Here is a 25,587-nt window from a genome sequence, read left to right as displayed (position 1 = left end):
AAAAAAAAAAGATAAAGCTCATGTTATGGTTTGGGTCTAGGTGTTCCCTCAAAGCCTCATGCAGTCATTAGGGTGGTTTCTAGAGTTTGTCATTAATTCTCAACCCAATGTGGGCATTGTGGGTATGAGTGCTATGCCCACCCTGGGGTGGGTAATCTGCATTACAATATAAGGAGGGGAGAGAGGCTTGCTGGAAGCTGAAGCTGCTGCACCTCCCTTTGCTGTTTTGCTGTTTTCCACCACCATGAATGGGTGCCTTCTGCCATGTGCCACTCTGCCTTGGAGCCAGTCAAGTACGGACTAAAACCTCAACTAACAATGAGCTAAATAAACCTTTCTTTTCTTAATTTTGGGTGTCAGATATTTTGTCCCAGCAATGAGAGAAAAGTAACTGAGAGTTCATTAGTTAAAGTAGATCATTTTCATAGGAAAAAATCTGAATAGTCAATGACATTATGTCAGTATATTTGGTTCTTTTTGAAGTTAGAGGATTGCAAATTAAAATAAAACCAAAATACAATTTACTTCCATACAGACTAACAAAAACCTCTCTGGAGAGGAATTGTCCCATAAACATGGACATACCTAATGACTAAGCAACTCTACTTCTAGAGAAAGTCTTGCCTATATATACAGAGATACATACAAGAATAAATTTGGGAGCACTGCTTATTTTATTTCTTGTGGGGTTTTTTGTTTGGTTGGTTTATTTTTTCCAGCCATGAAGATTGTACTCAGGACTTCATGTATGCTAGGCAGGTACTCTACCACTGAGTTATATCCCCAGCCCTTTTTTATTTTAGTTTAAGATAGTGTTCACTAAATTTCCCATGCTGGACTCAACATTGTGATCCACCTGTGTCTGCCTAAGTAGCAAGAATTACAGGCCTGCACCACATCACAGATGTGCACTGTCAGACCCAATGTGCACTGGTTATAAGAACAACCCACCCACCACCAAATGGAAACAACCTAACTGTCCTTGGACAAAAAAAAAAAGAATAAATTATGGTATATGCATACAACTCAATACTATTCAGTAGTTAAAATGAAAAGGTAGGCCCACCTAGATAAAATTTATTTTTTTTAATTTTTCTGTTTTTTAAACAGAGCACAAAATTTTATTAAAGCAAAAAAATTATAAATTATACAGAATTTCACTAAAAATAATTTCATGTTTACTGTAATGCAGTGTTTTCAAATTAGTTGGTCATATTACCAGATATATGCATGCAAAATTGGAAAAAGAAAATATATATAAGAAATTAAGAAAATAAAAAGGAAAATGAATTGAAAAAGACAAAACAAGTTAAGCATTAACTGCCCCTTTCCATAGACCAGCAGAAATCCAGTTGTCCAAACCACCCTGCGTACAAACTTACATGTATCTCTTTCCCCCACTCCCTCTCCTGTCCTTCTCAACTCATTAATTTCTTCATTTTAAACAGGCTCATTCCCTTTTTCCAGCGTCTATTGTACCCTTCAGATTTTATTATCTTTCAGATTCACACTCTAAGGAGACAATACTATGTTTGTGTATGTGGTTCTACTTTATTTCAATTATGAGTATGGTTTCTAGTTGCATTCATTTACCAATTAACGACTCAAATTTATCCTTTTTAAAACTGAATGATAGGGCTGGTGAGATGGCTCAGTGGTCTAAAGCACCTACTTAGAACAAGCTAAGCTAAGCAAAACACAGGGACCGTGGTTCAATCCCCCAGCACCACATGCCAGCCAGTCCCACCCCCTGGTGGGCTGAGCTGGCCACACGCACACAAAATAAATAAATAAATAAATATTTAAAAAAAAAACTGAATGATACTTCATTGTGTAAAAATACATCTTTATCCATTCCTCAGTTGATGGGCATTTGGGTTGTTTCCAAGATTTAGCTATGACAAATTGTACTGTTATAAACATGGATACACATATATCACTGTGGCATGCAGTATTCAGTTCTTCTGGGGAAAAAAAAAAAAAAAAAATACCCAGGACAGAAATAGCTGGGTTGAATGGGATCTCCAATCCTAGCTTTTTGAGGAATCTCCACACTGATTTCCACAGTGGTTGTACCAGTCTGCACTCCCACCCACAGTGGAGCAGGGTTCCTTTTTCCCCACAGCACCTCCAGCATTTGTTATTGGTTGACTTCTTGATGAGAGCCATTCTTTCTCAAACTGGGGAAAAAGTATAGCAAAATGTTCCTCTAACAAAGGACTTGCTTCTAGAACCTATAATTTTTTTTTAAAAATCAGGACGTCCCTCAATTCAAAGACCCAGTCAAAAAATGGGCATCTGGGGGGCTGGTGAGATGGCTTAGTGGTCTAAAGCACCTACTTAGAACAAGCTTAGCAAAGCACAGGGACCACCGTTCAATCCCCCAGCACCACATGCCAGCCAGCCCCGCCCCCTGGTGGGCTGAGCTGGCCACACACACACACACAAATAAATAAATAAATAAAATTTAAAAAAAAAAATACTAAAAAAAAAAAGGGCATCTGAGATGAATACACACTTTTGTATGAAGAAATACAAATGGCAAGTAAATATATGAAAAAATGTTCAACATCATTGGCCATTTGAGAAATGCAAATTAAGATAAAATTTATTTTAAGCAAGTAGTATAGAAAGAGTAGGTTGAAAGAATACTCACAGTATGGTAACACTTGCATAAAGTTTTTACAGCCTGTGAAATATCAAAAACTTTAGGAATAAACACAGAAACAGTGACCAAAACATGCATGGGGATGACAATGCAGGATAGAAATATTTTCTAGGAATGGGGTCATGGCGAGTGTCACTGTATTTGTTAGACTTTATTTTTTAATTTTAAAAAAAGATCTAGGGGCTGAGGAGATAGCTCTGTCGAATAAGTGCTTGCCTAGTAAGTACAAGGGCCTCAGTTCAATCCCCAGTTCCACCAAAAATAAATTAAAAATAAAAATAAAAAAAGATCTAAAGCAAGCAGTAAGAGATTATGACTGTAGAAAATCATGGGACAATGTCCATAGGTCAAGGACTTAAAATTCTATCTCTACTCACTTATGGCTTCTTACTGAACCTTAGATTAAATTGACATAAGGCAAACCAATGGAGAACGGTATGTAAATATATTTAGCACAAGCTCTGCATGGTAAGCAGCTTTTTTGAGAAAATGAAGATCCGCCAATAAATACAGTGGGAAGCAAACAGTGATACACTGCCCTGGACAAAGAGAAGTGTAAAAATGTGGTAAAGCAGGGGCTTTGCCACACAGTTACTTGGGTAGAGAAGTGACTAAGAAGAAAAAGCCTAGTTTAAAAAAAAAAATTATTGCTATCTATTTCCCTTGTTCAATTTTTAATTCTTGTTGGTAAGAATTTACTTGCCTTCAGGTTTAGAGACAATGCCTTTCACAAGAGAATTTTGTCTCCTGCTTTTCAGAAATGGAAAGTCAAAATGACAATTTTTAAACTTTTACTACAAGTAATTTACCACAACACGGCTTCAGTGCAAGGCATCTCCGTACCACCACACGTGGCCCTTCTCTCTCCCCTGGCTTTATGTATCTCTTCTATCAACTCTTTCAGGTATTGAATCAAGTCTGCCTTCTCCTTCAGAACTTCATTTTTCTTTTCCAGCTCTTTACACTCTGCAGTGCGGGCTCTTGCTCCACCCGCGGCTGTTGTCTTGTTTTGCTCCAACTTTTTCAGATTCTTGCCCAGACTCTCACCTGTGTGTGAGTTGACCGGAAGTATGACTGAGAGGAATACACAGAGGTAAGGGACCCCTAGAGTCATACACTCAAAGTCTCCTGGAATGTGTGGTTAGAGATTAAAAGATACCCTACACCACCAGTCCAAGTAGAATCAAATACAGTGCCTCAAGGAATGCTGGGCCCTCACCTCCCCATTGTCCAAATTATCACTTAGATTGACCCCAAGATCAGTCATGTCATAGACCACTCTGTCCTTCCCCTGTCCCCTGTGGGGCTCCTTATTAGTCTCCTGAACTAGGGGACAAAGAGATCACATGTGTCATCCAACATGGCCGAAAGCTTATCTGGCACGGTGGTCATCTATGTTCAACGGAGCATCAAAGTCAAACTCCTTCAGACCCATTTTCTGCACCATCCACTCTGTCCTGTAGGAGGCCTCCTCCTTTCTGGTGTCTGACACACTGACCAGCTAACCACCCACAGCCCCCAGCGGAGCCCGCCTGAACCTGGTTGCTGAAGAACTCAGGAGGAGTAAAGTGCTTGGCCCCCTCCAGGTAGTCAGCTAAGAGACCTACACTCTCTTCAGCCCCCAAACCTAACTGGTCTGAGGTGGCCATCAGGTCCCCACCAACACCTTTTGGCCGCTCGGGAAGCTCATCTTGGTGATGTGGTGGAGCTTTGCTGGCATGGAGCAATGTGCTTAATCCCAGGATGTCGTTGTCAGCCATAGTAGCGCTGCCGCTGGACACCTTGGAAAGCCTCAGGCTTAAGCTACTGGAAGGTGCTCTGCAGAGCCTGATGCTGCTGTCATTAGGGAGGCCAATGCAGGCACCACTGACTCCAACAGTGTGGTGGCCAGGCACCTGGCAGGATGGGAAGAGAGAGATCATGGGGCTAGGGGGACACCGAAATCCATAGTGACTTTCTTACCCCTCAAGTCTTTTCCATATTGGTAACTCAAAACAATATACTAAAGCAACATATTTTGGAATGGCATGTTCTTAATTCCTTTAGCAGAGACTCTGGCATTGCCTTATACAGTCTTTATGTTTAATGTATTTCATAGTTTTAAATGGATTAAATATTGCATGCGCAGATACTGGACAGTCTGGTGACAGGAGTAGTGTTGAAAAATAGTGATCCTAAAGATCAGAGCAATGAATGAAGATGTGTGAATACCTACATACGATCAGGAAGTGTGGGCAGATGACAGCAGTAAAGAGGGTCATCAGATGCCATCATCTAGTGACGTGTGCTCCATAAGGCCTGGGTAGAAGAAGGACCCAGCAGCCTGTTATCAACCATAAATTTAAACACTCTTTTTTATTTATAGACATTCCCCCAGTCCAATAACCATCAAAGTTCTTCCCATAGGCATTAGCTAATCAACCCTATCTCGGGCCCAGAAAACAAAGAGATCTCTAATAACACTGATTTCCCCTCGCAGCCCTAGGGCATGGCGGTGCTTCTGAAGCTGTGGTTGAGGGCACAGCAGTCTGGAATTTCTGACCTGAGTCAGCAAGGAAGGAGCAACAGCAAAGCTACCAGAGGGACAAATTGGATTCAGATCTCATGGATTCATTCCAAGGGAGACACGGAAGTCCTCTCAGAGGGAAGGAACTCAAGCCAATCTGATTAGCAGAACACTTAGCCTTTCTCAGTAGAAATGAATTTATAATTTTAAGTCCCAGCAGGAAAGTTCATTTCCAGCAGAGCCCTCCCCTGAAATGTGAATTTGGTATTGTCTAGCAAGATCTTGCCAGGACGTGTTTGTTTCTAGGTTTCTATGGATTTTATCCATGCTATAAAGTATACTCCAAGTATCAGTTAAGATTGCACATTTTGTTTACTGACAGTAGAAGAGATCAACGCTGACTTATCCAAAATAACCCTGCAACACAAAATTACCTCATCATCAGTTAAAGAAAAGTAGAACTATTGTGCTTTTCTGGTTGCATTTTATGGGTACACAGCTAGCACACCTACCAACAGCCAAAGAGATGATAGAATTATAGCACCTCAGGATAAGGAGAAATTTACCTCACTGTCCACTCTCTCTCTCTCTCTCTCTCTATATATATATATATATATATATATATATATATATATGAGCTGAACAGCACGATAACTGAACTCTTAAAATTTCAGAAGCTGTGAAATGTAGCTCAATGATAGAACACATGCTTAGCATAGAAACAAAACTACAGCAGAAGGGCCGGCCAAATAGCTCAGTGGATTAAAATTCCTGCCAGCAGGCGCAGGGGCCAGGGGTTAGATCCTCAGGTGGGCAGTGCCGGCCCCACCCCCAGGGCGTACTGAACAGGCAATTGAGACTGGGCGTGGTGACGCACGCCTATAATCCCAGCTCTTGGGAGGCTGTAAACAGGCAGATCACTACAAATCTGATCTAGTAGTGAGACCCTAAACACCCTGTAGACCCTTCCCTAAAATACAGAGAAAAAAAAACACTACAGCAGAAGGATTCAAAGAAAAGCTTGAGCAGCCAAAAAAAAAAGAATCAGTGAATTTGAAGATAGGACCATTGGAATTTTCTACATGGAGGAACAGAAAAAAATTGATTGAAGAAAAGTGAGCCAACCCTCAGGAACATGTTAACCATCCAGCAGACTAATATACACAGTGTGGTAGTTCATAAAGGAAAAGAAAGAAATGGAAAGAGAAACTATATGAAAAACAATGGTTAATAACTTCCCAGTTTTGCTGAAATGCCAGAATAGAAATGTTCAAAAGATCAATAAACTCCAAGTAAGATAACTCAGAGATCTCACCAAGACAAAGATTATAATCAAACTTTCAAAAGATGAGGAATCTTGAAAGCAAGAGAAGCAGCTCAGCACATAGATCCTCAAGGAGAAGATCAGTAGATTTCTCATCTGAAACTTTAGAAGTCATAAAATACAAATCAATATTTAAAAAAAATCTCTTCTATACAACAATGATGAACTAGCTAGGAAAGATATAGGAAAACAATTCCATTCACTATTTTCTCAACACCACTTCTGTCCAGTATCTGTGCATGTAATATTTAATCCATTTAAAACTATGAAATACATTAAGGCAATGTCATAGCTACTGCTAAAAGAATTGAGAACATGCCACTCCAAAGACTCAAAAAGCACGTGCTGGTGAGACAGCAGGAAAAAAGCGACCCTTGTACACGGTTGGTGGGAATGTAAAGTGATACAACCACAATGGAAAACTGCAAGGGGGGTCCTCAAAAATTAAGACAAAATAGAAATTCCATTTGAGCCAGCTAGACAGCTTGATAACTTTCCCAAAAGAGCTGAAGTCATTACAAAGATACACACAGGCCCATGTTTATAGCAGCACAAGTCGTAACAGCTAAATCTTGGAAGTGGCCTGCATGTCCACCAACAGATGAATACAGAAAATGTGAGAGCTACATAGATAATTTCAGCCCTAATGAATTTATCAGAAGGATAAATGTGAGTCATCTATAGAAAAATTAATGGATCTTGAGACCATAATACTAAGTAAAAGAATTCATTCACAGAAGGCTAAGAAGCACATAGTATCTCTAATATGAAAGACTCAAAAATATAATTTGAAGAGCAAAATGAAAGAAGTACATCAAGAAACAGGGAGGTACACTTTGTAAAGATGGGGAGGGGATTTGGAAAAGGAAAGAGGGGGAGGGCAGGGCATGGGGGGAGGGGTGTAAAAGTAAGGCAATATCAACATGGGTTAGTACCCAAAACTGAATGTAATCACAGTGGATTATAATCACATACTAATAAAAAATTGTTTTTAAGGAGTATTTTTGGCTTCAAGTATTATAAAATGTTTCTTTCTTTTTTTTTTTTTGGCAGAACTGGGGATTGAACTCAGGCCCTTGCACTTGCTTATTCCACTGAGCCATCTCCCCGGCCCTTATAAAATGTTTCTAATTGGATGAAATTGAGAATTTCTATAAATATATGAAGTGTTAGATATGATAATTATCCACGGCCGGCCAGATAGCTCAGTGGACTAAAGCGCCTGCTTAGGGAGAGCGCAGTAGCTGGGGTTCAATCCCAGGAGTGCAGTGCCAGCCCCACCCACAGGGTGCACTGAGACTGCAAGTGACACTGGGCATGGTGGTGCACACCTGTAATCCCAGCACTTGGGAGGCTGAAACAGGAGAATCACTATGAATCCAATCTATGTAGTGAGACCCTGTAGACCCTGTACTAAATGCATTAAAAAAATTATCCAGATTGTAATCATTTCATACATATATGTATCTCAAAACCAAATCTTGTACATCTTAAGTATAAATTTTATTTGTCAATTATACTAAATAAGTAGAAAAGTATGAAGACGAAATATAGGAAGTAAAGCCATGTTGTTATGTTGAGCTGTGGGGGACTCAGGTCAATAATTTCTGACATTGCCAGTTAAACAGAAGACCCAATGCTATTATGGGCTACTGGACTCTTTTAGAATATTTTGCTGAGTTTACACACCTATAATATTCAATAATGGAATTTAGAAAAAATGGGGTATACAGATGAATGTCCATTTTGTATTTGTGTATTCAAAGTGGTTAGGATAGATATATAGTTGCGTTCTCTTAATGAATAGAATGATTTTTTCTAATGGTGTTTGTAAATAGGATCTCACGTCCGCATCTTGTACAGCAATTAACCACTAAGAAGAATATATGCAGTGTATTATTTGTTGAAACTGTACTTCCGATTTGATTTGAAACTGTCTCATTGCTATCTGTTTATCAATAAAATTTTGAAAAAAAAATTATACTAAATAAAATAGAAACTTCAGAAGCCAGAGGCCCACAAATTTACAAAAATTAAACCACAAGGCCGGGGAGATGGCTCAGTAGAATAAGCGCTTGCCTGCCAGGCTAAGGGCCTGAGTTCAATCCCCAGTTCCACCAAAAAAAAAAAAAAAAAAAAAAAAATTAAACCACATACTCTTAAAAAAATAGTAAGTCAAAGAAGAAATAAAAAGAGAAATTGTAAACTATTCAGAGACACGTGGAAAAAAAACCAAAATGCACCTAAATACATGGAATATAGTGAAAGTTTGCTAAAGGGGAAATTAAATGCTGTATGTCCTGTATTAAAAATAAGAAATATTTCAAATCATCTCTTAACTTTATGGTTTAGGAAAGTAAAAAAAAAAATCCAGGCATGCTGGTGCACACCTATAATCCCAGGACTTGGGAGACTGAGACAGGAGGATCTCTGCTAATCTAAGGCCAGTGTGGGCTACAAAGTGAGCGAGGCCAGCCTCAACTGCATAGCGAGACCCTACCTCAAAAAGAACCCCCCCCAAAAAAAGGTAGAAAAAGAATAAACAAAGCACAAAGCCAACACAAGGAAAAAAAATAAAGATTAGGGCAGAAATAAATGAAATGGAGAAGACACAAACAAGAAAGTCAATGAAAGCAGAAGTTATTTCTCTAAAAATGTCAGCAAAATGACAAATATTTGCCCAGACAGACTAAAGGAAGAAGCAAAAAGATTCAAACAACTAAGATCAAATAAAAGTGGGATTTTACCAGTGAATCTACAGAAATAAAAAAAGACTGCAAAAGAGTCTCATAAACTGTATTCCAATAAATTAGATAACCCAGATTAAACGTACACATTCCTAGAGACACAAATATAGGACTATAACATGGAGAAATAGAAAATTTGAATAGACCTGTAACTAGCTAGGAGACATCAGTAGCCTAAAGTCTTTCAACAAAGAACAGCCCTGCACTAGTGGCATCATAGGTGAATTCCGGTAAACATTTAAGGAAGAGCTAAAACAACCCTTCTCAAATTTTTCAAAAACACCTGAGCAGAGCTGGCCAGAGAGCTCAGCGGATTAAAGTACCTGCTTAGGCAGATGCAGGGACCAAGGCTTGATCTGCAGAGTGTGTGCTGGCCCCGCCCCAGCCCCCGGCTCCGCCCCTGGGGGCGCACTGAGACAGCATTTGAGACTGGGTGTAATGGAGCATCCTGTAATCCCAGTGCTTGGGAGGCTGCAGTCAAAACGCTCCACCACTCGCCTTTGGGAGGCTGAAAACAGGAAGATCACTTCAAGTCTGATCTGTGTAGTGAGACCCTGTAGACCCTGTACTAAATACATTTTTTTTAATTTTTTTTTTTTAAACCTGAACAGAGAAAACTTTTCCCAACCCAGTCTGAGTCTTGCTTTATCCTTTTGTTAAAGCCAAAAAAAGACACTAAAAGAAAAGAGAACTACAAGCCAATCAACACCCCTTAGGAACATCAAAGTCAGAAAAAAGTGAAATGATGTCTGTTCACAAGTGATATGGTGCTGCATGGAGGTAGAAAACCCTAAAGAGAGAGAGAATGTATAAAAAATTCTGCTAGAACTAATGGATTCATCAAAATATAGCAGGATACAAAGTCAACACACAAAATAATGAGCATCTGAAAACATGAACAGTCTGAAATATGAACCTGAAAATGAACAAACATAAACAATCTGAAAATGAAAAATTATTAAAACAATTCTGTTTATAGTGGTGTCAAAATAATGAAATTCTTATTAATCACCATAACCAAGAAGAACAAAATTTATACAATGATAACTATAAAAAGGTGATAGAAATTAAATTAGTGGAAATACATCCTGTGTTCATAGATTAGAAGATTTAAGATTGTTAAAACGTAAACACTAACCAGAGTGATCTAAACATTAACAAGGTTAAACACAATTTCTATTGAAATTCTAATGACATATGTTGCGGAAATATAAAAACCCATCCTAAATCCTACATGGTATCCCAGAGGTCCTAAGTGGCCCAAGCAACTTCAGAAAGGAACAAAGAAGACTCAGAATTTCTGACTTCAAAATTTACTACAGTATATTGGAATATTTTGCTGAATTCACGTACCTACAATATTTAAATGACAATTGAATGCCTTTCTCTCACAAAACTATACAAAAAAAGAGGATACAAATGAAGGACAATTTTGTATCTGTATATACAAAATAGTTAGGATAGACATACAGCTACTTTCTCTTAATTCAATGAGAAGATTTGTACTAATAGTGTTTGGACAGGATATCATGTCTGCATCTTGTACTATGAATAACCACTACAAAGACAATATACAATGCATTAATTATTGAAACTGTCCTACTAATCGGTTTTAAAACTGTCTCACTGCTATTTGTTTCTTAATAAATTTTTTTAAAAAGAAAAATTTGCTACAAACTACAGTAATTAAAATAGTGTGGGAGGGGCCGGGGAGATGGCTCAATGGAATAAGCACTTCCCTGGCAAAGCGTAAGGGCCTGAGTTCAATCTCTGATTCCTCAAAAAAAAAAAAAAAAAAAATAGTGTGGGAACGGCATAAGAAGAAAATATACAGACCAATGTCTATATGAACTAACAGCACAAAATTAAAGCTTTATTCACATGGTGTATTGACTTTCAACAGGTATGAAATTCTTCCATAGTAAAACAATGTCTTCCCAGGTGTGCTATGATGGCCCCAGCCCCAGGGCACGCTGAGGTGACAACTGATACTGCGTGGTGGTATGTACCTGTAATCCCAGTGCTTGGGAGACTGAAAACAGGAGAATCATTACAAGTCCGGAGAGCTGGGGAGATGGCTCAGTGGAATAAGTGCTTCCCTGGCAAGCGCAAGGGTTTGAGTTCAATCCCCAGTTCTGGAAAAAAAAAAAAAAAGAACACAACACTGCAAGTCCGATCTGTGTAGTGAGACCCTGTAGACCCTGTACTAAAAACATAAAGAATAAGTACTTCACGAAATAGTGCTGGGATAGCTAGATTTCCCAGATAACTACATAACTAGAAATTCACCGTAAGAGTGAAGTTGGACCCTTATCTACAGACCCTTATTTACCATCAGGTACAAAACTAATTCAAATGTATCAAACACCAAATAAGAAAACAAGGAAAAAACTTAACACTGGAAAAGAAAACAAACTGAACTCTGAAATATTTTTGTGCAATGAATAAAAAAACACCCACAAAATAATTGCAAATCACACATCTGATAAGGGATTAATAGCCACAATATATAGAAAACTTCTAAAACTCAACAATAGAGGGCTTGAATATTCTTCTCAGAAATAAGCACACAAAAAGATGTTCAACCTTATTGATTAAAAATATGAAAATCAAAATCTAAAATGAAATGTGAGGAATACACATGGCACAGCCTCTTGAGAAACAGTATGACAGTAACTCAAAAAATTAAGTTGCTGAATCATACAATAATTCAATAGACTTCCACTTCTGGGTGCACACCCACAGGAATTAAGAAACATCTGGTATACCAGATGTTTGTATACCCATAGTTATAAAAATATTATTCACAATGACTAAACATGGAAGCAACCCAAGTATCCTTAAACAGATGAAAAATAAGCAAAATAGGACATATTGCATACAATACTCTCATTTAGCCTTAAAAGGAAATTCTGCCATGAGCTACAAAATGGATGAATGTTGACATTATGCTAAATGAAAAGTCACAGAAAGATAGTGTATGAGTCCATGCATAAAAGATACAAAGAGGGGCTGGGAAGATAGCTCCATAGAATAAATGCTTGCCTAGCAAGACTAAGGGCCTGAGTCCAATCCCCGGTTCCGCAAAAAAAAAAAAAAAAAAAAAGAGCGAGAGAGCAAGAGAGAGATCAGAACGAGAGACAGCTGGGGCCCTGCCCATTAGCTCAGGTGTTTAAGTGCCTGCTGAAACAAAGCAATCAGGTTCAGGATGCTGTGGTTCGATCCTCTCATCCTCAAGCCAAACCAGACCTTCCCTGAAGGCATCCTGAGCAGCCAAAAAAACCTCTTCTACTTTGGAGCTGGGGAGATGGCTCAGTAGAATAAGTGCAAGCATAAGGGCCTGAGTTCAATCCCTCGTTCTGCCAAAATAAATAAATAAAAATAAACTTAGAGTCTGATGAATGTGGAAGGTGATGTAAATATCAGTTTTTTAAAAAAAATGAGAGACAGCAGGATGGAAGGTGGTTGCTTGCAGTTGGGAGAAGGAGAAAATCAGGAATTATTTAACAAGTGTAAAGTTTCAGTTATATAAGATGAGAAGTGTTATACAGAAGGATGGGGGCCGGGGAGATGGCTCAGTAGAATAAACACTTGTCTGTCAAGTGCAATGGTCTGAGTTCAATCCCCGGTTCTGCCAAAAAAAAAAAAAAAAAAAGGACTTTACAGAAAGATGGTGGCGATGGCTGCACAATATTATAGATGTAGTTAACACTACTCAATTACACCCTTAAAGATGTTTAAGACTGTAGATGTTAACACAATAAAAAATTAGAGAAGAATATTGTGGATGCTATTGAATAGCTAGAAGTATAAAAGTAGACATGAATGTCTAAAGAAGCCTACACTAATGCTACAAATGTAGCATTTTTTTCTCAAAATAATAAGAAAATAATTCTGATTCACCCAGAAAAATAACTGACAAAGAACAAATACTGAAAAAATATACTACAGAATATTGTATTTACTAAATGTAATATTTTATAAATTCATAGTTACACTACAGTGTGCTGCTCAATGTCTATAATTCCAGCATTCATGGAGGCTGAAGCAGGAGGATCACAAGTTCAAATGAAGACAAGTTCCCATCAGGAAAGCCAATGTGACAGTCTCCTCCATGAGGCTGAGCAGTGCACTTTCTCCCCCTCCAGAGCCAGGGTGCAATGCTCAGGATGAGGACCAGAGCTCCCAAAAAATTAACTGCAGCCATTCCAAGTGACAGTGAAGGTCCCAATCTCTTCCAGTGACAAGAATGGACAAGTTCATCAGGAAAGCCAGCATAACAAAGTCCTCCAGCAGAGCAACCCAAGAAAACTAGCAGCTTCCAACAGCTCTAACAGCTGAGACAGTAGGATAACTAAAAGCCTGAACTGCGTAGTGAGACCCTGTATCCAATAATAAATAAAATCTAAAGAATATGTGTCTTTCACCCTCAAAAAAATACTGCTCAAGAACGGACAAATTAACAGATAGAATTAAAAACCTAGAAATAAACTTATAGGAAATGAGTGTACATTTCCATCAATAGGAGAAATAAGGGTTATTGACTATTTAAGGGTTTATTTATTATGTAATATATTACTATTATATAATATATATTTAATATTTAATGTATCATATATGTCACATCATAAAATATTGCAATGTAATATCATATTATAATATTTTGCAGTATAATACTGATATATATTATGTAATGCATGATACATGATTAATGATAGATAAGTACATGTAATCATGATATATAATTATGTAATATATCATAATATGCTATAATTTGTTATTTATAAAGATTTATTATTTAAGGAGATTATTTGAGAGTTGATGCAATGCAATTGAGCAACCATTTCCTACAACTTAGATTCTTAGCTCATTCTTCATACCAAAAGTAGATGATAGAACATGCAGAAATGAAAATGAGCGCCTCTCAATCTAAATTTTTAATAACAAGGAAAAGAACTAGAGGAACATCCTAAGTTCTCAAACACCAAGAGGTAATTTATTCACATGAGACACAGAATTTAGACTTTCATGTTCCACTGAGTCTTGCGTTTTTCCCTTCACGTGAGCCGCGCCCCTGCTCAGGGCCACAGTGACCGAGGTGTAGCCGAGACGCCTGCCCCGAGGTCTATCACAGTCTCCTTAGGTCTTTAAGAGCTCAGCCAGGCGTGATCCGTGCACAGCTCCCCTCCCGCCTGCACGGTGTTCAGCAGCACTTGCTCTTAGCAGAGCCACATGTGGCTCTCAGCACTCATAGAATTGTGGCTTTTCTCTCAGCGCGCATAGAACTGGGGCTCTTCGTCTCGGTCTCCTCAGCAGGGCCTAGCCTTTCCCTTCCCTAGAGTCAGAAGCCAGGCACCGAGGTGGGGAAGCCCAGGGCACTAAGCCCCCAGCTGCAAAGCAGGTCCAGGTGTCCTCCTGGCCTTCTGCACTCAAGCCCCCGAGGCACTGCTGGGGCTCTGCTCCTGCGGGAGACCCCCGGCTGGTTTTCATCAAATACTACAATAGCTGGAAATTCTATTTTGGATTACATCTTCAGGCATAAACACAGCAACCGAAGTATATATTTTTCATTTTCTGCTACTGATGGAATAAACTTTGTTGTTTTCAAAGCCATCTGACAGTAAAAAAAATCTTTTAATAATGTTTACGGAGGAGAACTGAAAAACTTACTGGAGGTCTCCCAAAAGAGTCACATTAAAATCTACAAATGATTTATTCTGTGTACAATGAGGCTTATGAAACCTATAGTCATCTTACAACAAAACCGGAAGTCAGAAGCTGTTACTGATTCGATAGACTATTTCCACGCCCTGAAAACTGTTTGCTCACCTCTCATTTAATTACTATAAAGCGCCCACTTCCCTTTCCCCACACAGCCCCTGGAGGAGGGGATGCAAGGGACACTGGTCATACGCAGCGCTGCGGGGCGTAAGGCCGTCACTCAGCCGACAGCCCCAGCGATTGCCCACGTTTACAGCTACTGCGAGGGCAGCCTGTGAGCGGAGATCTCACGGCGGCGGAGCATCTGCCTCCAACAGGCCTGGAATGGCTGCCGAGAAGAGAACACTGATCTGCTGCTGCCACCAGCAGGTCGCGCCCACAAAATACTTTCCCCTTTCCTTTTTGTTTGGTTGGCAGCTCACCTACAGGTATTTCTGGACCAACAAATTATTTAAGCAGGACAATTAATTAGATAAAATAACAAATCTCTTTCATGGGCATCCTTTTTACTTTTACATCTTACAAAGTAAATTTTTTTTGGCACCAGAAATTGAACTCGGGACCTCATACTTGCCAGGCAGGCACTGTGCCACTGAGCGACATACCCGGCACTGTGGTGCTTTCTAAACAAGGATCTCCAAAAGTTTTTCCACATTTTGGAGACTGCTGTATGGAAGCTAACCGAACACTGGTGGTGAGGAACTTTCAGGACTAGAGAGGAAATCAACGGCAATTTTTTTCCCAAACTAACTTTATTACCGAGAATGGAGAGCTTTATAAAAGGCCAGGGGTTGTTAGTAAGTGCCTAATGACCTGGCTGTTGATCTCAGTCCCACTTCAGGATTCAGGCATCCGGGTCTTATATACCCCTCATTATTGTTCCAGAGCCCCTGGGTCTGCACGGCCTGTAGTGAGCCAAAGCAAAAGGGAAGCAGCCGGGCAGCAATGCCCCTTGGCTTCCTTCCTATTTATCTTTTAGGAGCAGGACCACATGGCCAAGCATTTCACCTCCAGACACAATATGGCAGCATCTGGAGCTGATCTCCAAGGCCATTTGTCAGTGTCCTCACTACACAGAGTACTCGTGCTCCAACCTTTTCCTGTCCGACACCTCTCCTCTTTCTATGGAAAAGTGTGACAGCATTGGCCGCTCCTTTCTTCAGTTCAGTTCCCTCAGTGCTGACCACCTATTTGGTGTGAGAAACCCTCCCGGACACCATGGTCAAACTGAGGCAGGAGCATGCCTGACATTTGAAGAACAGTGAGGGGGAAATAGGAATGGAGTGGACAAGGAGTTTTCAAAATGCATGGTAACTGTTCAAAGTAAAAGGCACATTGCCATTAACCCCCTCAAAATACTGCGGCTCACTTTAAGCACAAGTATACCATTGTTTGCACTGAAAGTTTTTATTCATGAGCATCTTTACAAGGTGTAATGAAAAACATAAGCTGGGCATGGGGATGCAGGCCTGTAATCCCAGCACTCAGGAGGTCAGGAGGCTGAGGCAAGAGGAGCACCTCAGGCCCACCTGGGTAAACAACTATATGTATCTGCTGGCTAGTGCCATTCAGTGGAAAAGCAGGCTCATTAGAAATGTGGTGTTTTTACCCAGCGCATTTATTGGACCTGTACATCTGGCTCTTCCCCAAAATCAAAATGACCATGAGAGGTAAATATTTTGAATCCATTCAAACAGCCATGACAGAACAGCTGAAGACACAAAACAGGACTTCCATAACTGCTTCAGAAAATGCCAAAAACAGGCTGGGGAGATAGCTCGGAAGTCTAAATGCCTGCTTGGCAAGTGCAAGGACCCAGGTTCGATCTCTGGTACCACATACTATATCAGCCCCTGAACCCAAGGCACACCATGTAGGCCACAGCAACTGGGCGTGTTGGTGCATGCCTGTAATGCCAGTGCTGGCGAAGGTGAGACAGGAAGATCACTATGAGTCTGAGCTGCGTAGCAAGACCCTGTACCAAATAAATAAATAAATGATTAAAAAAAGAAAAAACAAAATGTGAAGAACAATGGGATGCGTTTCAAAGCAAGAACAAGTATTTTGAGGGGAATTCATGTTAATATGCCTTTTACTATAATAATATTTTTAACTGAAACTTTTTTTGGTCACATCAAGTGGTTAGTGAGAAGAAGATGAGGACAGAGAGATAAAGCAGCCTATAGACCATTATCAGGATTTTGATTTATACTCTAATTGAACAAAGAATTTAGTTTTAGTTTGGAAGGATAATAAATATTTTTTTTCTTTTTGGATTTTTTTTAAGACAGTATTTATGTAGTTCAGGCTGTCCTTAAACTCACTGTATAGCCCAAGCTGGTTTCAAACTCATGATGATCCTTCTGCCTCAGCCTCCTGAGTGCTGAGATTACAGGCATAAGCCACCATGCCTGGCAATTTTTTTCTTTTGGTAAAGTAAAATTACCAAGTTATTAAAAGTAAAAACCCAAGTATTAGGTACCATGCATCCGTCCCCATGAGCATTCATCACAGAAACTTTTACTGACAGGCCCAGGTACCTCTGGACTGAGCCAGAGATTTGTGTTGCACACTAGCCATAAAATGAAGGCCAGTTAGGGGCTCTGGCACCTACCATTCAATGCCTTCCTGAGCCCTCGCACTTGCCCACTCCCCATCCCAGCAACTTCTCCTCAGTCTTGGGACTGAGCAAGTCAGCAGCTGTCCATGGGACAAGTCCCTAGGCCAGCTGAGATGTCCTTGACTCTGCCAGCACCATGGGCCCTCCCCACTGCCTCAAGACTCAGGTGACCTGCAGGACATCACCACCTAGCTTTGCCACTAAAGAGAGAGCCCAGCAGTCAGGTAGGAAGAAAAAGGCATGGATCACAGCAGCCCTGAGTCCCGTGTTTTTGCTAGACCCTGAATCAGGAACTAACTCCAAGTCTGGCCTCAGGGAGAGATTTGGCTCTGTTTCCATCCTGATCCTGTTTAACGAGACCTTCTGAAGAGACACTGGCTCTTCCTCAGTGGTTTCCAATGATGCTAGAGGCTCTGGATGAGAGGGGAGAAGAGATTCAAGCAGCTGCTCGAGTGCAATAAAGCTGACAGGTTGTTCTATGAGTGACTGAATTTTAAAATATGAACAGGCTTCCAAGGATGAAGGTTAATGTGATGCCCTTCTGCAACGGTTCTTGCTTACAGTAGAGAGCAGTCATTACCATGTTAACATTTCCACAGTGCTGATGTAAGCCACAGGCTATTAGCATTACTGCTACTGTCATTATGACAGATTAAACAGTCATATAAATTAATCACATGCGGTCTAAAACTTGAAAACAAACCCAGCAATGCCAAAAGGAAAACCTTAGCCTTATGCGTACATTGGGCCTCACTGCCAAGCCCTTTTGTAAATTGCTTCCCTTAAACTTACTGAATACCACACCACCCGTGTGCCCAGTCATCTAGGGAATGAATCTGCATCCCCTGACGCTCCTTAGAATGACAGTGATTGTCAGCTATTAAGGGCAAGTGCTTCTTGCCCTTAACATTGTGGATGTGTAACTCTTGGCTTCCCATTTACTCCTTTATTCACCCCGGCCCTTGGGAGAAGTGACTTCAAGTCATTGGTAAATTTACCAAGCATGTCTTCCTTTTGGCATATGATTACCTCTTAGCACATGATTAATTCAATGAGAATTAAGTGAAAGTATGACACACAATTCTGAGAGGGAGCCCTTCAAGGGAAGGCTTGCCTGTTGGCCAGAGTCCATGTAGGTTACAGCAACCACGTAGGCACGAAGGGGAAAACTTCATAGTAAGGACTGAGGGGCAACAACAGCCTAGAGCCTGAGTCCCTCCAGACTAAAACTACCACCGAGCCTGTCTGGACTGCCATCCCAGATTTTAGCTGAGACATAAATTCTGCCTCATTTTCAAGCCCCTGTATTTTGGCTTCTCTGATCACCACAGCCAAAGAATAGCAGAAGGTGGCCCCAGAATGCTGGGGAAAAGGACAAGGCCCAGGAAAATCCACTGGTGGAAGGGATACTTAGCCCAAATAAAGAGTGAAGGGATACTTAGTCCAAATAAAGAGTGAAGGGATTGACACACAAAAAAAGAGAAGACAAATAAATAGAAACAGAACAAAGATTTATTTGGGGAACCAACCTAACAAGTCATGAATTATATTATCACTGAGGTTCATATTCATTTGTATATAATGGATTGACCCAAAAAACATGAATCCATTCAATGAGTTAATATTTATAAAGCACTTAGAAAAATCCCTGGAACCTAGTGAATATTACACAGCTGCTATTAATGAAAAATAATAGCATGATAGTTCATTTTATATTGAGTTGCTAGGCTATGGTGCCATTACTTAGGGAAAGACAGTTCTAGAAGTCACTGCAAAAGGTTGTACTAGATGTGATTAACATTTTCAATTAGCTGTCCGCGAAGCAGATCACCCTCTGTTCTATTAGCTGAAGGTCTTAGGAGAAAAGACTGAGATTTCCAAAAGAAGAAAGAAAGAATTCTGCCTCAAAACAGCAGCACAGAAATTCCGCCTGGGTTCCAGACTGCTGGTTTGCCCTACAGATAATACACTTGGCGGCCCCCACGTCCACTTGAGTCACTTCCTTAGAATGAGTGCAAGCGAGAGCACTCCTACTGGCCGTTTCTCTGGAGAGCCCTAATGCAAATGGAGTTTAATGTTTGCCTGCACTAGAGGTCACTGGAGTTTCTGCTTACTGAAAACCAGAATATGGGATGAAGAGTGAGACTAGAAACCTGGTGCTCCCCATTGCTCCTTCTCACAGAGTCCAAGAATAATCTCTGTAGGACTCCATCTACTCAGTCATCCTCCTTTCCCTGCTGCTGATTTAGAGCACAAAATCAGAGGGACTGTAAGGGCTTGTGTCTAGATGTCCCCCAAAACCTCATGTGGTCATGGCTGGGGCTTTTCGGAGTTGTCTAGATCTAGGGGATGTGATGCTGACCTCAAGCATGCAATGGTGGGATTACAAATGTGGGTGTGAATGGCCCTAAGGGTGGGGGCCAGGATAAGAATAAAGGATAGAAAGAAGGCTGTTGCTTGTTGCCTTCTTCTGTCTGCCATGAACTGTCTCTCTTCTGCAATGCCCCGCTGTCATGCCACCCGGCCTTGCAGCAAGCCAACAGTAGACTGAAACCTCTACAGACTGTGAGGTCAACAAAGCCTTCCTCCTTTAACTTTGAGTGTCAGATATTCTGTCTCAGCAACAAGGAAAGTAGCTAAGACAGGTGCCATGATGGAACAATTTGTCCCATCTCCAGGAACAAACACGGGTACACAGTTCTTTTGAAGGCATTGAAATATTTTGGAGTAAGTCAGGGTGATGGCTGTGCGACATGGGAAGTATACTAAAATCCAACAAATTACTCACTTTAAAATTATTTTATGTTCTATAAATTACACTTCAAGGGCCGGCCAGATAGGTCAGCATACTAATATGCCTGCTTAGGAAGAAGGCAGAGACCGGGATTTGCACATAGCCAGCTTCAAGTTGACTTATCTACAAGAAAGTGTAGCACAGGACCTACCACAAGTTCCAATGGCAGAATGGCAACTTTATGATTCCAGATCTTATGAAGCTTCTTGTAAACCAACTGATCCCTGGCACCACCCAGGGGCATGCTGAGATGGTGACTGAGACTGGGTGTGGTGGCACATGCCTGTAATCCCAGTGCTTGGGAGGCTGAAAACAAGCAGATCACTATGAATCCAATCTGTGTAGTGAGACCCTGCAGACCCTGTGCTAAATACATAAAATTAAAAATAAATTCCACTTCAAGCTGGGCATGGTGGTACATGCCTGTAAATACAGCACTCAAGAGGCTGAGGCAGGAGGATTGCTATAAGTTGGAGGCCAGCCTAAGCTACACAGTGAGCTCAAGGCCAGCCAGAACTATATAATGAGAACTTGCCTCAAAAAAAAAAAAAAAAAAAAAAAAAAAAAAAAAAAGCCATTTCAATGAATTATTTTAAAGGAGAATTTTATGTTATGTGAGCTTTATCTCAATAAAAACAAATCTTCAAACAAAGCAAAACAGAAAAAATATCATCTCCTTTCTCCAGGGACTGAGAAGGTGTGTGGACAGCACAGCCCCCATGGTATGACCCGTACCTTAAAGCTTATGTGGGGAAGCATTTCTTCATGGGTAGGACAAAGTTCAGTAGTAAAAAGTCCATCATCTAAGCTGTTGATAATAAAAGGGACATTCTGACTTAGTCTTTGTTTATCTACCCTGGCATGCATCAAGCTGAAGGAACCCCAGAGCTGATGGCTCCCACAAACTGAGGTTATCCTGACCCACTGGGCATGATCACCTATATCCCAACTACAAAGACAGGACATTTAGAAGACCTGGAATCATAAAGTTGCCACTCTGCCATTGGAACTTTCTGTAGGTCCTGTGCTACACTTTCGTGTAGATAAGTCAGTTTGAAGCTGGCTGTGTGCAAAGCTTCTTGTAAACCAACTGGCCAGCAGAGGAGGATGGGAAATGCCATCAAGTTGGCTCTATCAACTGTTCCCTGACAAGGTAATCATCTATGAGTACCAAACGGTTCCGTCCAGATGGCAATTAGCAATAAAGATGCTGTTGTTTTGCTCTAAAACATTCCCCAAAGTCTCACGCATCTGGAAATGGGCCCTGGCCAGAGAAAATACTCAACACCCAAAATTAAGGAGGGAAAGGTTTATTTAGCTCACAGTTAGTGGAGGTTTCAGTCCATACTCGGCTGGCTCCAAGGCAGAGTGGTACATGGCGGAGGACAGCCGTTCATGGCAGAGGAAAACAGCAAACAGCCAAGGGAGGAGCAGCAGCAGCTGAGGCAGCTAGCAAGCCTCTGTTACTTCCTAATACTGTATGCAGATTACCCACTCCAAGGCAGGCGTAGCACTCACACCTATAATCTCCACATTGGATCGCGAATTAATGACAAACTTTAGAAGCCACTCCAATGACTGCATGAGGCTTTAGGGAGGACAACTGGACACAAACCATAACAAGGTCCAAGAACTAAAGGCTCCAATGTCTAAGGGCAGAAGATAGATATCCAAGCTCAAACAGGAAACAAATTCACCCTTCTTCCTTTTTTGTTATATCAGGCCCTCAACAGACTGAAGGACACCCATCTACACTGGTGATAAGTGATCTTTACTCAGTTTACCAATTCAAAGGCTAACCTCTTCCAGAAACACAGAAGCAGATCCAAAAATTACGTCTTCCTAGCTATGTCCGCATTCTAGTCAACAGATAATCATTACAACATGGTTATTCTTTAGGTAAACATGGCTTAGTTTTCACCACCCATCAGGGTTTGTGGAAAGTTGAAAGCTGTTACTTGCAAATATTCTTTTTCTTACCTAGGCTCATCAAAGAATCATGCATATAATATAATAAATGCATATAATATAGTAGATACAAAGACAGGGAAAGGACCCAGTGATTGTCACAATTCCCTTACTTCCTACCACATGGCAGGAAGGCTTTCCAGAGCTGCTGGCTGTGGGCTACTATCTCTGACCAGGCCTTTGTCCTGACCACAGATTCAGTCACAGAATCTCTTGTCAGCCTCCACAGCAATCAGAGCCAAATAAACTCAAGACTCCATTATTTTCCCAAACTCCTGTCTCAGGCCCACTTTCCACTCTCCTGAGATCAACATTACTTTTTTGGATTAAGCTTCCATTTCTGCCTCCTATATTTTGTCCTATATTGTAGGGCCTAAATAGGCTAAAATTTTTATTTCTCAAGTTCTCACCACTTGGGTTGTAGGTATGATTTCTCTGAATGGCATTTACAAGGTGAGTGAGGCAGAGATCATCCATCTTTATGCGATAGAAGGATTGGTGGGTGGGCTCCAGTCGACCAGTTTTGGAAGAGGAAGATTCTATGCTCCACCTCCTAGTCACCAGCTTTGTGGAGATGGGAGGGTAGCTGTGATATCAACAATGGTCTTCTGCATTTTCCTAATGTGGGAGGCCAAATACATCTTGGCCTTAATGCCTGAATCCCTGTGAAAATGCTATTTCAGGCAAAAGACACTTTACAGATGTAATTAGGATTACATCTACATCTTACACTTCTTAAGATTAGGATATCATTCTGCATTACTTGGGTAGGTCCCATCTAACCACAGGAGCCCTTAGCAGTGGAGAATTTTTTCTCGCTAGAAGTGGTAGGGAAAAGTATGATTGTCTCGCTTTCTCAATACTGGGACAAAATAACTGATAGTCACAAGTTAAAGAAGGAAAGTTTATTTAGCTCACAGTTTGTAGAGGTTTCAGTCCATAGTCAGCTGGCTCCAAGGTACAGCAGAGGACAATCAGCTCACAGCAGCCAGGAAGGAGAGTGACTTCTTTTTTTTCTCTTTTTTTATGCCATCCAAACTCTATTGGTTGGTGCCTCCCACGCCCAGAACTTTGCTAAACAAAGGACTAACCCAGTATTGAACACCCATGACTCAATGACCCCCAAATGCCTTTATGAGCACATGGGACATCTAGATACAAGACATAATACTTATCAAAGTCAGGAAAGTCAAAATGAAAGGAGTAAAGGAAGATTCACAGGCAGACGCAGCAGCTGAGGGCAACTCCCAGGTGACAGCCAACAAGGAAACAGGCCCCACAGCAACTGGTGATCAAGTTCTGCCAGCATCCTAAAGGAGCAAGAAAGCCATGTCTCTCAAAGAGCCCACAGCATGATTATTCCCATAATACCTTGTAGAGAGGACTAGCTGAGACACCCTGTACCCTGTACTGATTCACAAAAATTTAAGGTAAAATCAATGAGTATTGCATGAAACTGCTAAGTCTGTGGCAATTGGTTATGACAGAAATAGAAAACTAAAGTATTTGCAATCTGGACAAAAGCAGTTTTCTTACCTATTTTGTCAGGGGAATGGAGGCTGAAGCCCAGGGCTTTGTACAGGGTCGGCATGTACTCTACCATGGACACACACGTCCCCATCCAGCTCACATTTCCTAATTACTGACTTGGGAGACTCTGCAGCCTAGCAGCACCCCTGAAATTTGCTTCAATGCTTCCAATGAAGGTCCTGTATTCAATCCTCTTCTGTTTGATATCCCTAGACTGGTTTCTGTTGCCTTCACTGAATTCTGACTGTTGCCTTTGATTCTATCTCCAGGCCCCAGAGTGAAAAACTCATAGGTGTCCAAGAGAGGAAATGAAAAACTGCGTTCCATTACTTCTGATCCATTCTCATGAGGCTTCAGAATAAATAAGAACAAATTTCATCATCAGGTTTTCATGCCATACTAGTTTTAAAATCAGCTTGGAGGTCTAAATACCTTAGATCTAAGGTGGATGACAAGGACATGCCAACCAAATACTTTTAAATTGTGATACTCAAAATAGAGATGTATGTTTTTATTATAAATCTTTTTTTTAATTTACAAGGATTAAATTACATTTAACACTTTATATTTTAGACTATGTATAGCAAACTCCAATAAGCCATTCTGTCTGTGTCAAAAAGGTTTTTCTCCCTCACTGTTTTTTTTTTTTTCTCAATCGCTGAGGTTGAATTCTAAATTGGTATTGATTTTTGTAGAGAACAAACAGCCCCAAGGATGGAAGTTTGCAATGGCTTGAGGAGAAGGACACGAGCTCTCTATAGAAGATGCCACAGGAAACCAGCCTAAAGAAAGGAATCTGTATCATACAAGACAGGAGAAAATAATATCCCTTTGTCCTACGCTTTGATGAGTCCTTCCTCAAACGCCAAAAACAGCATGTCTACAACCCCCTCTGCAACACAACACAGCAACCTAGGAGCAAATCAAAGAAACAGCGCCATCTGTTGATCACACACTGTTTGCTGCGAGTCACAGATTTTCAATCCTGGCAACATAACAAGCAAGACACTAAATTGCCCCAGCCATGTGACTGTAGACCAGGATTGTACCACTCGCATGAAGGGCTGGCTGGATATTTTATTTGCTCCTTTATCATATACCCTGTTGAACAGATGCCGAGGATGGGCCCTGCAGACGTTGAATTATGGAGATCAAGCTGTTCACATGTTAATTCATCATTAGTGATTCAGTCCTAATGAGAGCATGATTGAAATGTATCTACATTGTCATTTAGAACAAGAACATTATCATATAAAGTGCTGTGAAAGGTGTATTTATATAAATAGAAGTGAATTATGTATGTGACTCAAATTATTGCCCATTGCCCTGACATTTTGTCAGCTTGTGAAGTAGATCTGACAGAAATTATGGAAGTAACGAGTCTGCATTTTTTTCAATGCTTTTTTTCGTTTGTTCAGCAATGACTCAGCAGAATCAGTACCTTGGAGCTGAGATTTATAAGCAGGGAACCCAACCAAGGTAGTTAAGGAAGAAAAAAGAGGTCCATTACTTTATCATTCAATGTCTAAGTAACTAGATTGGGGCTGGCGAGATAGCTCAGCAGACTAAGCATCTGCTTAGGCAAGTGTAGGTGATACAGGGAGAAAAACTGATCTTGGGTGGGTGACCTCCAAATGATATAGGGAACCTCCAAATGATATAGGGGAAAAATGATCTCCCAACCTGACCTGGACACGTTAGTGTTCTCT

Source organism: Octodon degus, unplaced genomic scaffold, assembly GCF_000260255.1.
Source record: "Octodon degus isolate 3935 unplaced genomic scaffold, OctDeg1.0 scaffold00134, whole genome shotgun sequence".
Lineage (NCBI taxonomy): Eukaryota > Metazoa > Chordata > Mammalia > Rodentia > Octodontidae > Octodon > Octodon degus.
Note: the sequence above shows the minus strand (reverse complement) of the source record.